General features: G+C 39.1%; 1 protein-coding gene across 1 annotated transcript in view; it reads right to left on the bottom strand.

Moving 5' to 3' along the window:
- Nucleotides 1-14753, bottom strand: part of LOC150080700 (death-associated protein kinase dapk-1-like) — a 248550-nt gene that overhangs the window by 223001 nt on the left and 10796 nt on the right. The gene's annotated exons all lie outside the window — the stretch shown is intronic.

Genomic DNA, 14753 nt, shown 5'->3' with positions numbered 1-14753 from the left:
ATTAAAAGTTCTGATGGGATATCAAGTTATGCAAGTTTGAGATACGTTTTGCATATATGTTATTTGTATTTTAGGAACAGTTTTCAAAATAAGTAATGCACACTGACTTACTGAAATCTGTAATCAACTGGACATTAGGATATTAACAAATTCTCTTGAACATATCCTTCTTTTTTTGTTATTTATACATTTTCTTTAGTTTCACATAATGGGTTCACATAAATAAAAAGAAATATGCTTCTCCACTTAAGTAGTGCCTTTTATTTAGAGTAGTGCAATACCAAGCAAACTCTACAATGTTTCCACAATATATCCTAAAATTCCATTCTTTGTTGTTATTTGTATTTTTTCTTAGTTTTTCTTATTTTTACATGAGTTACCAAGGCAACTTGTGGCTGCTGTTGTTGTTGTAGTGGGTTTTTTGGGTGCAAGGGCTACTTTGGTCAAATTGCACCTGTTGCTGCTGAGAAACACTGTACAGATTACTAAAAAGAGTTTAGAAGAGCATATATATATTAATCAGTTTTAGATAGTGGTAAAACTCAGCTAAATTGGAGTTGTCCCCAATATATCTAAGTTGAGAGACTCTCATGTAAGTTAGAGAAGGATCAGAATGATGTGGATCTGGCAGACTGATAATGAGTGCACTCTATAAGAATGTTTTACAGTTAGTCACCACTAACTGTAAAACCACAGTGCAAGTATAATAGGGGATCATTTCCATGCAATAAATAGCGATGCATAAGGTGGATATGACCAATATGTGCTATGGCAAGCACAACTGCTTCATCTTTGTTTGAGCAGAAGCTAGATTTCCATAGCAGTGGATTCTATTTTATATTTCGTAATTTGCTATGCCAAATTTCTGCCCATTTTTCATTGCATACTTGGCATGATTAGATTATAGCCTGTATAAAAAATCTGGATACAGTTAGAGTCAGAGGAGTTCCCTGCTACTTATCTGCACAATCATTTCCTGGTACTTCAGAGTGCCCTGGGATCCAACAAAATATAAGTCTGCTTATTGTTATGAAGTTCTGACATGTGAGTTCTTATTCATTTTATAAATGGTTGTGGAGAGTGAAAATTGTCTTGGAGGACAGTCACTGTACTTAAAGAGTCTGTATAGATTATAGTGTTCAGAGTGAAATCATTAGCAGGGAAGGGTGTTGTTATGTTAATATTTAGTTTTTAGGAGCATTAGCAACTAAGGCCATATTGCTCGGGGAATATGCGGTGGTCATTTCCTGACCTTTCCGCATCCTCCGTATTTGGTGGTCATGGGCTCGAACCCCGGTCTGATCAAGAAGTGTGTGCTATGCACTGCTGCTCCTGCCCACCTGGCTATGGAGGCGCATGGCAGGGAAGGTCAATCCCATCTTAATGGCATAGAGTTCTGAGGTAAAAACAATTCCTGTGGCAATGAGACAAAGACTGTTGATGTTGGTAGGTAGGACCACAGCAGCTCCCAACAGCAGTGTCATTTTGGAACCATCAATATAAATTTGCACTTCTTTGTGCATTTGCAAAGGAATGGTTTGCATGTAGTTTCCAAAATGTTTGGTTGTCCAGGGGCTGTTTCCCCCAACAATGGACACATTTTCCACAGTGGTTGTACAATTTCTGTGTCTTGATGAGCATTGGTCAGATGAACATTCAACCACTGAATTACCTTTTGTAGGCGGATTCCTGTAGATTTGTTTTTGTAAATAATCTTGTAATCAAGCTAGATAATCTTGTAATAACTGAGAGTAAAGTGGAGGACAAATTGTTGAAGATAAACACAAGAAAGGCACCTGGGGTGGTGGGATCTATCCAATTATATTAAAGGAGGCAACAAAGGAAGTAAGCAAACCCTTAGCCATAATTATGAGAGCTTCCTTGGACTCTGGGGAGGTACCCATAGACTGGAGATGTGCAAATGTGACCCCAATTCACAAAGGAGGATCAAAGGCTGACAAAAGTAATTATAGACCTCTGAGTTTAACTTCTGTTCCAGGAAAATTAATGGAGGAAAATTAGTGGTTAAAGAAGCACTGCAGGATCATCTATACAAGACTTCAGTTATAGCTCGGACACAGCATGGTTTTGTTAAGGGAAAGTCTTGCCTGACCAATTTGAATGGATACTATGATGCAGTCACAAAAGAACTGGATGCAGGGAATAACTTTGATATTATATACTTGGACCTTAGAAAGGCTTTTGATACTGTTGCACATGGAAGACTGCTGCACAAACTGGAGCAGTGTGGCATTGGAGGGAAATTGCTGCTATGGATAAAGGGGTGGTTGAGGAGGAGAAGACAGAGTGGTAATCAATGAACACTGCTCATCGTGGAATTATGTTATTTGTGGAGTCCTTCGGGGTTCAGTGTTGGGTCCATTACTGTTTTCTGTATTTATAAATAACATTGATGATGGTATATCAATCAAGCTTAAGTTCCAAGTTTGCAGACGATACAAAGGTTGGCAGGGTTGTTAAGGACACTACTGATGCTATGCTGCTGCAATAGGATCTGGAAAGGTTGAGCAGATGGGCTGAGAGGTGGCAAATGAAGTTTAACATTGACAAATGTAAAGTACTACATATGGGAAACAGCAACCCCAGAGCAACGTATCAACTCTGTGGTACTACACTGACAGTGGTAGTATCACATTGGAGGCAATTGCTGCTATGGATAAAGGGGGTGGTTGAGGGGGAGAAGACAGAGAGTGGTAATCAATGGACACTGCTCATCGTGGACTTATGTTATTAGTGGAGTCCCTCAGGGTTCAGTGTTGGGTCCATTACTGTTTTCTGTATTTATAAATAATATTGATGATGGTATATCAATCAAGCTTAATGTCCAAGTTTGCAGACAATATAAAGGTTGCAGGGTTTTTAAGGACACTACTGATGCTATGCTGCTGCAATAGGATCTGGAAAGGTTGAGCAGATGGGCTGAGAGGTGGCAAATGAAGTTTAACATTGACAAATGTAAAGTACTACATATGGGAAACAACAACCCCAGAGCAAAGTATCAACTCTGTGGTACTACACTGACAGTGGTAGAGAATGAAAAGGACCTGGGGGTAATTGTGCAGGCAGATATGAAGTTCTCTGAGCAGTGCAGACGGGCTGCAAGAGTAGCTCATGGTGTCTTGTCAATGATATACAGGAATTTTTCTAGCAGGGATAAGGTGATTATTCCCTTGTATAAGGCAATGGTCAGGCCACACCTTGACTACTGTATACAGGTTGGGAGGCCTCATTTCAAGAAGGATGTAGAGCTGCTGGAACAAGTACAGAGAAGGGCAACAAGATTAGTGAATGGAACCAAGGGTTGCTCTTATGAAGAAAGGCTTAAATTTTGCAAATTACAGTGTTCGGAGACTAGGCACCAGCGTGGTGATCTGGTAGAGATGTATAAAGCCTTGAATTGTTTGAGCATGCTCAATGCTGATGGGATTCTTCCTCTTGCTCAGAATAATCACCTGAGAGGGCATAAATTCAAATTGAGGAAAGACAGGCGTAGGATAGATGTGCGGAAATTTGCCTTTAGCCAGCGGGTCGTTGGTTGGTGGAACAGACTTCCATCCCTTGTTGTGGAAGTTGATAGCCTAAATAAATTTAAGGCTCAGCTGGACAGGTATTTCGAACGAACGGAGGGGTGAAGTGGAAGTGGTTTTTTTTTGTTTGTTTGTTTTTTCTTTTTGGCTGATGCTGCATAAGCTCGCTTTCTTGCATCATATGCCTCTACTAATGCTAAAGTTTATTTCTAAAAAAAAGGTTTACCCATTGAGAATCACAGTGTGACCTGATAGGATAAGAAGGAAGGCTATGTCTTTTAAATGCATAATTAAGGAGCAGCATCTTTCTCCAAAGGTGAAGTGGAGGTTCATTGGTGTCTATATATAAGTTTTGGACTGGCAATGTCCTGAACGCCCCAAGAGCAATCCTAAGCACGTTATGTTGTACTGGATTGAGACGTGCTAACAGGGTCTTTCGAGTGGAGTTATTAACTGGGGCACCATAATCTTACCAAGATCTAATCAAAAACCGGTATAGGTGCAGTAGAATATAGCTATCAGCTCCCATGTCATAGATAAGATGACTTTAAGTATAGTCAGCATACAGACAGTTCGTGTTTGTAGTATGTTTCTGGAATGCCAGTTTGGTGTCAGATGTCATATCCGAGAATTGAATATTGTTGGTAATTGGTATCAGTGATAATTCATGTTCTGGATGTAGTAGACACTCTTTACAAAAGTGAATGGCTGTAGTTTTGGAAGCCGATAGACAAAGTCCATGACACTATTTTGTCTATTGTGAGCTGCAACTGTCTTTCAATGGAACACATATTCTGTGAATGACAAGATATTGCAATTTCATTGGCATAAAGATAGATGTCTACGTTACCCGGAACATTTTGCGCTAAATTTTTTTATTCTAATAGCAAGGGATGCAGTGCTGAACAATGATCCCTGTGGTACATCTCTTTGGATAAGAAGCTAATCTCAATCTCGTGTGGTTTGGCATTACAAGAATTCAAAATGGAATTATCTGAGTTTTCTTTTCTTCTTTTCCATGGTCAGATTACTGTTTCAAATCTTCTGACGTTGACGTTTACTCAGATCATGCCAGTGAAATTATTCTTTTAGAAATGATATCCTTTATTCCACACTCCACCTTAAAATCTCAATCTTTGTCTAAACCTTGGTTTACCAATAAATGTGCTAAAGCTGTTAAAGATAAGAATGTTCATATCGCAACTGGCTTGCATCCAAATCTCCAGGTTCATTTTGTGCCTACATGCAGAGGCATAGCTAGGTTTTTGGGGCCCTTGGCAAATTTGTGGCTATGTGCCTTTTTTTCAGTAATTGGTAAAATCATAACAAATAACATTAAATACAGTCCGACCTCTGTTTAACAATCTTTATAGTAAATTTTTCTATTTAGCGAATTTTTTGAATTCCTCTTGGTATATTTAAAATAGTTTTTGTAGAACGAAGAAAATTTTCCATATAGTGAATGGATTACAATGATGGCATGTCTAAAATTAATTGGGCTTTTGTTGTTTTATTTAAATTATAAATCACAATATTCATGATTACCTATTTACATAGCAAGCACAAAAACACTATATGGTACACGCATTATTTATAACTTCTAGTTTATTCAGTACTGTATCATAGAACGTACACAACGCGTGAATTGCGTAACTGCTATGCAAGCGATGTACTACACTGGTGTGCAAAACTTAAGGACCAACACTATTTCTAAAGGTTACAACCACAAAATCAAAAGAAACAGCCTGTGGCAATTTGCATAACTGTGGCTGTTTAGTAGAAAGCTGGTGCACATGCAAAAATTTGAATTGTGATGAGAAGGCTCACATAAACAGAAAAGCAGCAGTTCAGCAGTTATGTGCAAATTACCGACTGGTGAGCATGATTGCTACAGACGTTCAATTGGTTTCATACAGTGCTACAGATAACAAAATCACCAGTAGACAACATCTGGATGACTTTACCTGGGGTCAAATAATTGGGAAACTCGAAGTGTGAGGAGTGTGGCTGCAGAGTTCGGTATCGCCCATAGCATCATCTCACGTGTGTGGTCGGCCTTCAGAATGACAGGTACAACTGTTCGAAGGACCAGTGGTGATCATCCATGCAAAACAACGCCCAGTGATGACCGCTATATACTTCTACAGGCCAAAACAGCAGGATCCATTGCAAACCAGCTGAACAGGATGCAGAATATCGTGGTTTACTGTGGCCAGGCGACTCTACAAAGGTGGACTGTTTGCCTGACGGCCAGTACACAGTGTCCTTTTAACACCTGCCCATCGGAGACACCGTTCACAGTGGTGCATTGAACACAAGGACTGGACAGCAATGCAATGGGGTAAGGTACTCTTTACTGATGAGAGTAGATTCAGTCTCAGCAGCGATTCTGGATGTCCACTAATCTGGCAAGAGGTTGGCACACGGTATCACCCCACAAACATCACTGAAAGGGATTATGGCAGTCGAAGTGTTCTTGTCTGGGGAGGTGTTATCTTGGATGGTCATACACAACTCCAGATACTGGAAGATGGTACTGTAATCGGTGCAAGCTACTGCACTGAGGTAATCCCTCCCCATGTGTGTCTGTTCCGAGGTGCCATTGGCCCCAAGTTCATGTTTATGGATGATAACACCACACCCCATCATACTGCAGCTGTTGATATGCTTTTGGAAAGTGAGGGCATTGTTCGTATGGATTGGCCTGCCCATTCAGCCGATCTAAATCCCATAGAACACATGTGGGATGGGTGTAGACTGCCTATCAGCAGTCTACACCCATCAGAAAATGTTCACCAGCTGAAGATGGCGCTGACAGAGGAATTGACAATGTTACTACAAGAACTTATCAACAACATTGTTCTAAGAATGGACAGGTGGTACAAAGCCTGCATCGACATTACAGGTGGCCATATCTCCTACTGAGGACCACCTCTTCCCTTTGTTCCATCATTGGCAGTGATGCATCTGTATCATGGCAGCCAGTGCTATGTTGCCATTTTTGAATAAAGTCCCTCTGTAACATTTTGTTTCCGTTGTTGTGTCAGTGTTGTTTCCTTCATCATTTCTGTACCTCACAAGGTTCCTTTGGTATGCTTTTCCCATATCCAGGCCACTCCTATGAGAAGCTACAGGTGAAAATCTGACTGGTCCTTAAGTTTTGCACACCAGTGTAGATAGAGATCCAGAATCTGAATGAACCTTGTTCAAGAAGATAATGACAGATGCTGCAAATGCAAATTTTGGATGGGCCCAAAAGAAAGCCAAGAGATACTAGATATAATGGAGCACAGGAAAAACTTATAAAGAACAAAGATGTAGAAAAATACAAGATGTATGACAGTTTGATTAAAATGGAAATAAGGAAGACTAAACAGACATGGATGGAGGAGAGATGTAAAAGGATTGAATATCTGCAAAATGAGCATAAGGAACATCTAGTTCACAAAGAAGTGAGGGAACTATGCAACATCAGGAAAGACCATGCACGAGACAACATTCTGGATAAAAACAACAGGGAAATTGTGAACAAACAACAGAAAAAGGATAGATGGCAAGAATATCTGAGGGAACTATACTGCAAGGACGACAGACAATTAGGAAATGACAACACCAGAACAGAAGGCAAACATCAAGACTTTCTGATGGAAGAACTGGAGCAAGCGATTAAATTAATGAAAAATAACAAAGCAACTGGTGTTGATAACATCCCAGCCAAAATGCTCAAATGCCTCGGAGCAAGAGGAAAACAACGGCTCTCAATATTTTTGATAATATCCTAAATGGAGGGAAACTAACCCTTGAATTTCAGAGATCTATCTTTATTCCCATACCAAAAAAGATAAGCCACACAAGCCACTCCATGAGAGTTCTCTTGATTATGCTGTACGACCTCTATGCTGAAACCATTATAGATTTAATACAAGATTCTAAAGAAGGAATTACTGTTAATGGTTCAGTTATCAGTAACCTATGATATGCAGATGATACTGTTCTCATTGCAACCTCAGAAGAAAAGCTACAAACACTCCTCAACAAAGTGGTAACAGCCAGTGAGCAGACAGGCTTAACAATTAATGCCAAAGATCAAAACTATGGTCATAAGCAAACACCTTGGCTGGAATCAAAATACACTGTGGCAACTTCCCCCTCGAACAAGTGAGTAGCTTTAAATATCTAGGAAGATCTTTACAAATAATAATGACCAAGGCACAGAAATTAGAAGCAGAATTGGTATGGCCAAAGAGGTATTTAAGAATCTTAAGAACTTCCTCTATGACACGAAAATGGATTTCCAGAAAAGATATCATATCGAATGGCCAAATGCTACACATGGAGCACTCTCCTATATGGATGTGAGACCTGGGTCATGCGGAAATCAAGAAACTGCAATCCTTCAAGATGTGGACACTCAGAAGAATGCTCAAAATTCCGTGGACAGGTTGCGTCACCAATGAGCAGATCCTTAAGAGGGCAAGAACCACAAGGCCACTACTAACTACAATTGCAAAGAGAAAGACTGCCTACTTCAGGCATATTATAAGAGGCCCACAATATGACCTGCAGAGACTAATCCTACTTGTTTGTTTGTTTATGGGGTTTACGGTGCTAAGGCAGCAAGGCCATAATGCACCTGACTAATCCTGAAATGGAAGATTAAAGGCAAAAGAGCAAAAGGAAGACAAAGTAAAAAGTGGCTTGATAGCATCAAAGAATAGACAGGGGGTCTTACGACACAAGAACTATTTCACAAAGTCAGAGACAGAATTGGCTGTAAAATGTTGGTCTACAACGTTCAAATTGAATACGGAATATGAAGAAGAAGAAGATATATTCATGCACTGATGAAGTGGTCGCCTGATTGGTCCCTTCAAAGTTACGTTCTGGATGGCAAATAGATCTATGCTGCTATGCAGTGTGTACTCAGATTTAAGGATGCATGCAGGCTTGAATTGCCCTCTGAAAACATGCCATTTGGCAAAAATTAATTTTCACACCCCTGCTCTCATCCTGATGGGACATCATTTAGGGGTGCCATTTAATCAGCTATTTCAACATCGTCGCCATTTTAACACACGAGGTAGCCTCCGGTGTGGAAATAGCTTAGCACAGAACTAATGTGAGCTGTCAGTAGCACCCTTCTGATACCGTGCCCTTGGCACCTGCCCCAATGCCAAGGTGTTCCTATGCTACTGCCTACATGAAAGCTTGCAATAATTGTAAATCAGTTATTAATCATTCCAAACTAAATTTTGAATGGACTAAGAGTAGAAAACTTGCTTCTTGTCCAAATGGTAGTCAGGCATTCCAGTGTCTTGCCAAAGTTATCAGCAGCAACTTTTGCCCATTTCTATTCTCATCTCTATCAAAACAGATGATTCTATTGCCACCTCAGCTAAGATAAAGCTGATCTGCTAGCATCCTACTTTTCTTCTAACTTGTGTATTGATGATATTGGTAAACCACCTCCTACCTTACCAGTACACTCCATTCAATACCTACCGTGGTCTTCCATCAAAAGGAAGTCAGAAAAATTTTGAAGTCTTGATACCAAGGAAGGGAAAGGTGCTGATGATATTTCTCCATTTGTTCTCAAAACCTGTTCTTCTGAGTTTACTCCTGTTCTATGTCACCTTTTTATACTTTCTTATTCCACTGGTGTTTCCCTTCTGCTCGGAAATTTGCTCATATCCAGCCAGTTCTTAAAAAGGGGGACAAATTCATCCAATCCAATTATCGTCCCATTGTACTTACTTATTCTCTTTCCAAAGTAATGGAGAAATCTATTAACTGCCAGCTCCTAAACTGTCTAGAAACATTCCAACTGTTAAATGATTGCCAGTATTGATTTCATCAGTGCTGCTGATCCACTTGTGATATTCTGGCTTAAGTTACCCATCTATGGACAAATTCAATGGAAGTTTGGAGAAGCTCAAGCAGTTGCTCTTGACACTTCAAAGGCTTCTGATCATGTTTGGCATAAAGGTCTCCTAAATAAGCTTCCATCTTATTGTTTTCCAACTTTTTTTGTAATTGGGTATCCAGTTTTCTCTCTGACTGCTCTGTCTTATAACTTTTCCACTAATGCAGGTCTTCCCCAAGGTTCTTGTTTAGTTTTTTCTCTCACACACTTTTCTGTTGTATATTAACAACCTTCTCCCATTGACTGGAACTCCTATCCATAGTTTTGCTGATGACAGCACAATACATTCCACCTTTCAGTTCAAAAAAGCTTGCCCTGCACAACTTCTCGAATATCCACTACCAATTCCCTAAATGCTGATCTCCAGGTAATTCTCTAATGGGGCAAAGATAACTTAGTGAATTTCAATCCTTCTAAAACTCAGTCCTGTCTCATATCTTGCAAAAAGGTTTCTATGCTCATCTTCAATGACGCTCAGATTTCTAGACAATATCATATATCTCTATTATGGATTATCCTTACTAAAAATGAATAGCAAATGCTTAGAAAACAGTACTCACCTTGTATAAATCTGCAATAAAATTTTTTGATAGATGGTGGTTAAATTTAGGTTGGAAGAAGCATTAAAAGGCGGGGAATGGGGTGAAAATATTTTGAACAGATTTTAAAATGAGCGCAAGGAAGTAGAAATGCAGATCTCCAATCCTTGGTTGTCATAAAGAGGTTGAAACACGTAAATGCTTATCCTTACTTCTGATTCTCTCTCTCTCTCTCTCTCTCTCTCTCTCTCTCTCTCTCTCTCTCTCTCTCTTGGCATAATCACATCACAAATATTGCTTCCTCTGCATCTAAAAAACTGGGTTTTCTCTTTCATTCTTATCATTACTTTTCTTCCAAGCAGCTGCTTACTCTGTACAAATTGCAAATCCACCCTACCATGGAATATTGTTCCCACATCCAGGGTGATGCCCCCAAAACCTCTCTCAGGCCTCTAGATTCCATTCAAAGGAGGGAAGTTAGGTTAATTAATGACCCGTCTCTAACAGTCCCTCAACTCTCTCTCGTGGGCCTTCTCTTTCTGCTGCATGCCTTTTTTTATAGATACTTCCATGGGCCCTGTTCTTCTGAATTGGCTTTTATAATTCCCACTCTCTCTTCTAAAGCACTCTGAACATGCGTTGAAATCAGTCAGCATCCTTTTACTGTCCAACTTCAAACTCACAGAACCAACTTTTCTTGTACCTCATTTATTCCTTCAACTTCTGTTTTCTGGAACATCCTCCCTTCATACATAATTCCTGAAAATTACAACCTACAGAAATTCAAGTCTCAACAAGTGTCTTCTTTCATCTTCTCAACCCTCAACCCATGCTACTAAGTGCTATAAGCTGTAATACCTCTCATGCTTGCGGTCTTCATTAAAAAAAGAAACCTTAATCAATCTTTTTGAAAATATGAGGGGAGGTTGAAAAGTTTCTAGCCTCTCATAGAATGAATGCTGGAAAGTTGTTAAACAAATCTATTTTCCAACATTGCCCCCCCCCCCCCTAAGTCAACACACTTTCTGGCATGATCTACTAGCTTTCGTAACCTGCTCAAATAAACGTCAGAAGATTTTGACTCAAATCAATTGTTGAATTGATTTGAGCATTATCACTACATCACAGCATTATCACTACAATTTTTTGTCCTTTCAAGTCCTTTTTGAAATTTGTAATTAGAAAACAGCCAGATGGAGCCAAATTCAGTGAGAAGCATGGATGCTATAATAGCTCAAATCCTCAGTCATGACAGTGTTGTCTGAATCTCAAACGTTGTGTGTGCACAGGTGCATTGTTTTAATGCAAGATGACATGACTCCTTTGGCCAATTTCTCGCACCTCTTGAGCTTCATTCCACGAAGAAATGTCACAAAAATAATACTTGCCATTAATAGTGGCACTACATTCCAGGAAATCAAGAGGGATGCTTCCACTGTTTCAATTGTTCTTGTGTTTCAGGGTTAAAGTGGCAAACCCATGTTTCATCCATGACATACTGCTCCCAAAACTGAGCTTCATTAACTTCAAAATTCTGCACAATCTCATGACAACACCTCACTCTTTTCTGACTGATCTACATTCAGCACTGTAAGGATTGACCTCAAAGTAGTCATCTTCATTCCAAAAACATTCACTACAATATCATGAGCTTGCTCATGGGAGATGTTGAATGTAGTCTCAAAGTACTTCAATGTTATTCAGTGATCTTGTATGATCAGGTCATGAATGGCATCTACATTTGCAGGTGTCAACAAATATAACAGGCTTCCCACTGCAGGGTGCACCTTCAGCACTGTCTAGTCCACACTTAAATTCTGCAACAGTTAGCATTAGTAGAGGCATATGATGCAAGAAAGCAAGCTTATACAGCATCAGCCAAAAAAAAAAAAAAAAACTTCCCATTTCACCTATCCATTCGCTCCAAAACTTTGTCTAATTCTTCCTTGAATTTATTTAAGCCAATTTCCACAAAGACAGATGGAAGTTTGTTCCAGCAATCAACTACTTGCTGGCTAAAGGTAAATTTCCGCACAATCTATTCTACAACTGTCTTTCCTCAATTTGAATTTATGCCCCTCCGAGTTTGTAATCTGAACAAGAGGAAGAATCCCATCAGCACTGAGCTTGGTCAAACCTTTCAAGTTTTTCAAGTTTTAGCATATGAAAGACAAGATGCCCCTAATGTTTGATGCATGTCTTCATGAATTTCTTTCAGTGACATTTCCTTTAAATTAAGCTACTTGATGACTGCATGGTGCTTGATTCTTTCAACAGTTGACATCTTCATTCACCTTCCACACTTCAAAACCCTCTGTAAAAGAGAGGAATATAGTTACAAACCTGAAATATTCTCTGAATACACAAGAGTCACAGCACAGATTGACAATGTTTTCTGTCACCAAAATTTTTGCAATCTATGCTGGGCTTAAAATTTTCAATCTCCTCCTCGCAGAGCTATTACTTTTTTTTATGCTCACTTATTGCAATATTTAATACAAACAATACTTAAGGATGGCTGTAAAATGCCCCTTTTCTGGAAACTCCTGAACTCTGCTCAGTAGACTTATTTATTACCAACAAATCATTAGTCTTTGTTTTTAATCAGTAGTGCAGTTATTATTTGCATTAATCTGATAAAGTAAATGAAACTGTTTCTTGCTTGGCCTAGGAAATTACTCAAAACTGACAGTCAAAGTAATAGAAAATTTTGCCATAGTTGCATTCATTGCATCCATAGGAATATGACACACAATACTGTTACATAAATGTATGGTATTCTTAATTTATATTTAAACTAAAATCATGCTTTAGACTATAGCAAAGCAAAACAGAGTATTGGGAATGCATTAGCGTGGGGAAGAAATGCTGAGCATAGACTTCCTACAAATTGGGGTTTTAAAGTGTGTACACACTACTTGCAACATTTCTTTTAGTCAGAGTTTTAAACCACCTTCATTGATAGTTGAGGCTAATAGCTTGGGAAACTAAGGTCAGCTATATCAGCACCTAAATGAGGAGTGGAACATGTAATAAGATTTTTATTATTTTTTTTCCTTGCCACTATAGCAAAAGCAGAGGGCTTCCTTGTACCATATGGCAAATACTAATCATCATCATCAGCCATTTTCAATCCACTGCAGGATGAAGGCCTCTCCAGCAACTTTCCAGTTCCTTCTGTTTTGAGCACTGGCCATCCATTTACTACTCAAAAACTCATGAATTTCATCTATCCATCTCCGCCTTTGTCTTCCAGGTTTTCTTCTAGCTCCTCTTGGGTACCATTCTGTTATTTTCTTAGTCCATCTGTCATCATGTCTTCGAGCTATGTGTCCTGCCCAAGACCATTTTAGTTCTTTAGTTTTGATAAGAATGTCCTTTACTTGAGTTTGCTGCCTAATCCATGTGTTTCTCTTCTTATCTAACAGTCTGATTCCCAGTATAATTCGTTCCATTCTTCGCTGTGTAGTTCTCAGCTTCTCTTCCATTCTTTTGGTGAGTGCCCAAGTTTCACTTCCATAAGTCATGGTGGGGAGTATACATTGGTTCATTATTTTACGTTTCAGACAAACTGGGATATTGCTCTTCAGTATGTGACTATATTTCCTGAATGCTAACCATCCAAAATTTATTCTTCTCTTGACTTCCAGCCATTTATCATTATTACAGCTAATAACTTGTCCCAGATAAGTATATGACTCCACCTTTTCAATTACTGCTCCTTCAATCATTATTTCCCTTTCTGTGGCATACTTGTTCATCATTACTTTTGTTTTAGCCATATTCATCTTTAGTCCAAAATCCTTACTAACTGTGCATAACTGATTAAGATTTTCCTCTAATTCTTTGGGATCATGGCTTATGACCACAATGTCATCTGCAAATCGTAAATGGTTTAGGTACTCTCCATTCACATTGACTCCTTTCTGCGACCAGTCTAATCTTCTGAAAGCTTCCTCAAGGGCAGCCGTAAACAGCTTCGGAGATATTGTGTCTCCTTGTCGAACTCCTTTCTCGATTTTAAATTTGCTACTGTCTTTGTCTAGTCTAATAAAGGATGTAGCACTCTCATATATTTTCTTCAAAATCATAATATATGGAGTATCTATGCCTTGTCTTTCCAGTGCCCGAAACATTGCCTTATGCTGTATGGAGTCAAATGCCTTTTCATAATCCACAAATGCCAGGCAGAATGGTGTTTTATATTCATTTGCTTTCTCCATTAGCTGTGATATTACGTGAAGGTGATCCATAGTTGAGAATCCTGTCCTAAAGCCAGCTTGCTCTTTCGGTTGATTCTCATCAAGTATTCTTTCTAATCTGTTAGTAATGACCCTTGTGAACAACTTGTAGATATGGGATAACAAGCTAATTGGTCTATAATTTCCAATTTCTGATTTATCTCCTTTCTTATGCAGCAAAACTATGATTGCATTATTCCACTGCTTAGGCATCACACCTTTTCTAATGCACTTTGTGAAGAGCCTTGCCAGTTTTTGTGTTATGTCTCTTCCTCCCAATTTTAACAACTCTACAGTAACTTCATCTTCCCCCGGGGCTTTCCGATTCTTCATTTTCTTCAATGCATGTTCTACCTCATCAGGAAGAATATCGGGTATGTCGTATGTGTTGCTACTTTGCAATCCATGTTCCCCACTGCTGGTATCATTCCCTCGCTCCTTGTATAATTCTCTATAGTAGTCTTCTGCTATTTGAATTATGCCTTCTCTGCTGTTCTCTATA

The sequence above is a fragment of the Mastigoproctus giganteus genome, chromosome 9 (assembly GCF_048544385.1).
Source record: "Mastigoproctus giganteus isolate SK-2022 chromosome 9, ASM4854438v1, whole genome shotgun sequence".
In the NCBI taxonomy this organism is placed as follows: Eukaryota; Metazoa; Arthropoda; class Arachnida; order Uropygi; family Thelyphonidae; genus Mastigoproctus; species Mastigoproctus giganteus.
This window is presented reverse-complemented; position numbering and strand designations above follow the sequence as displayed.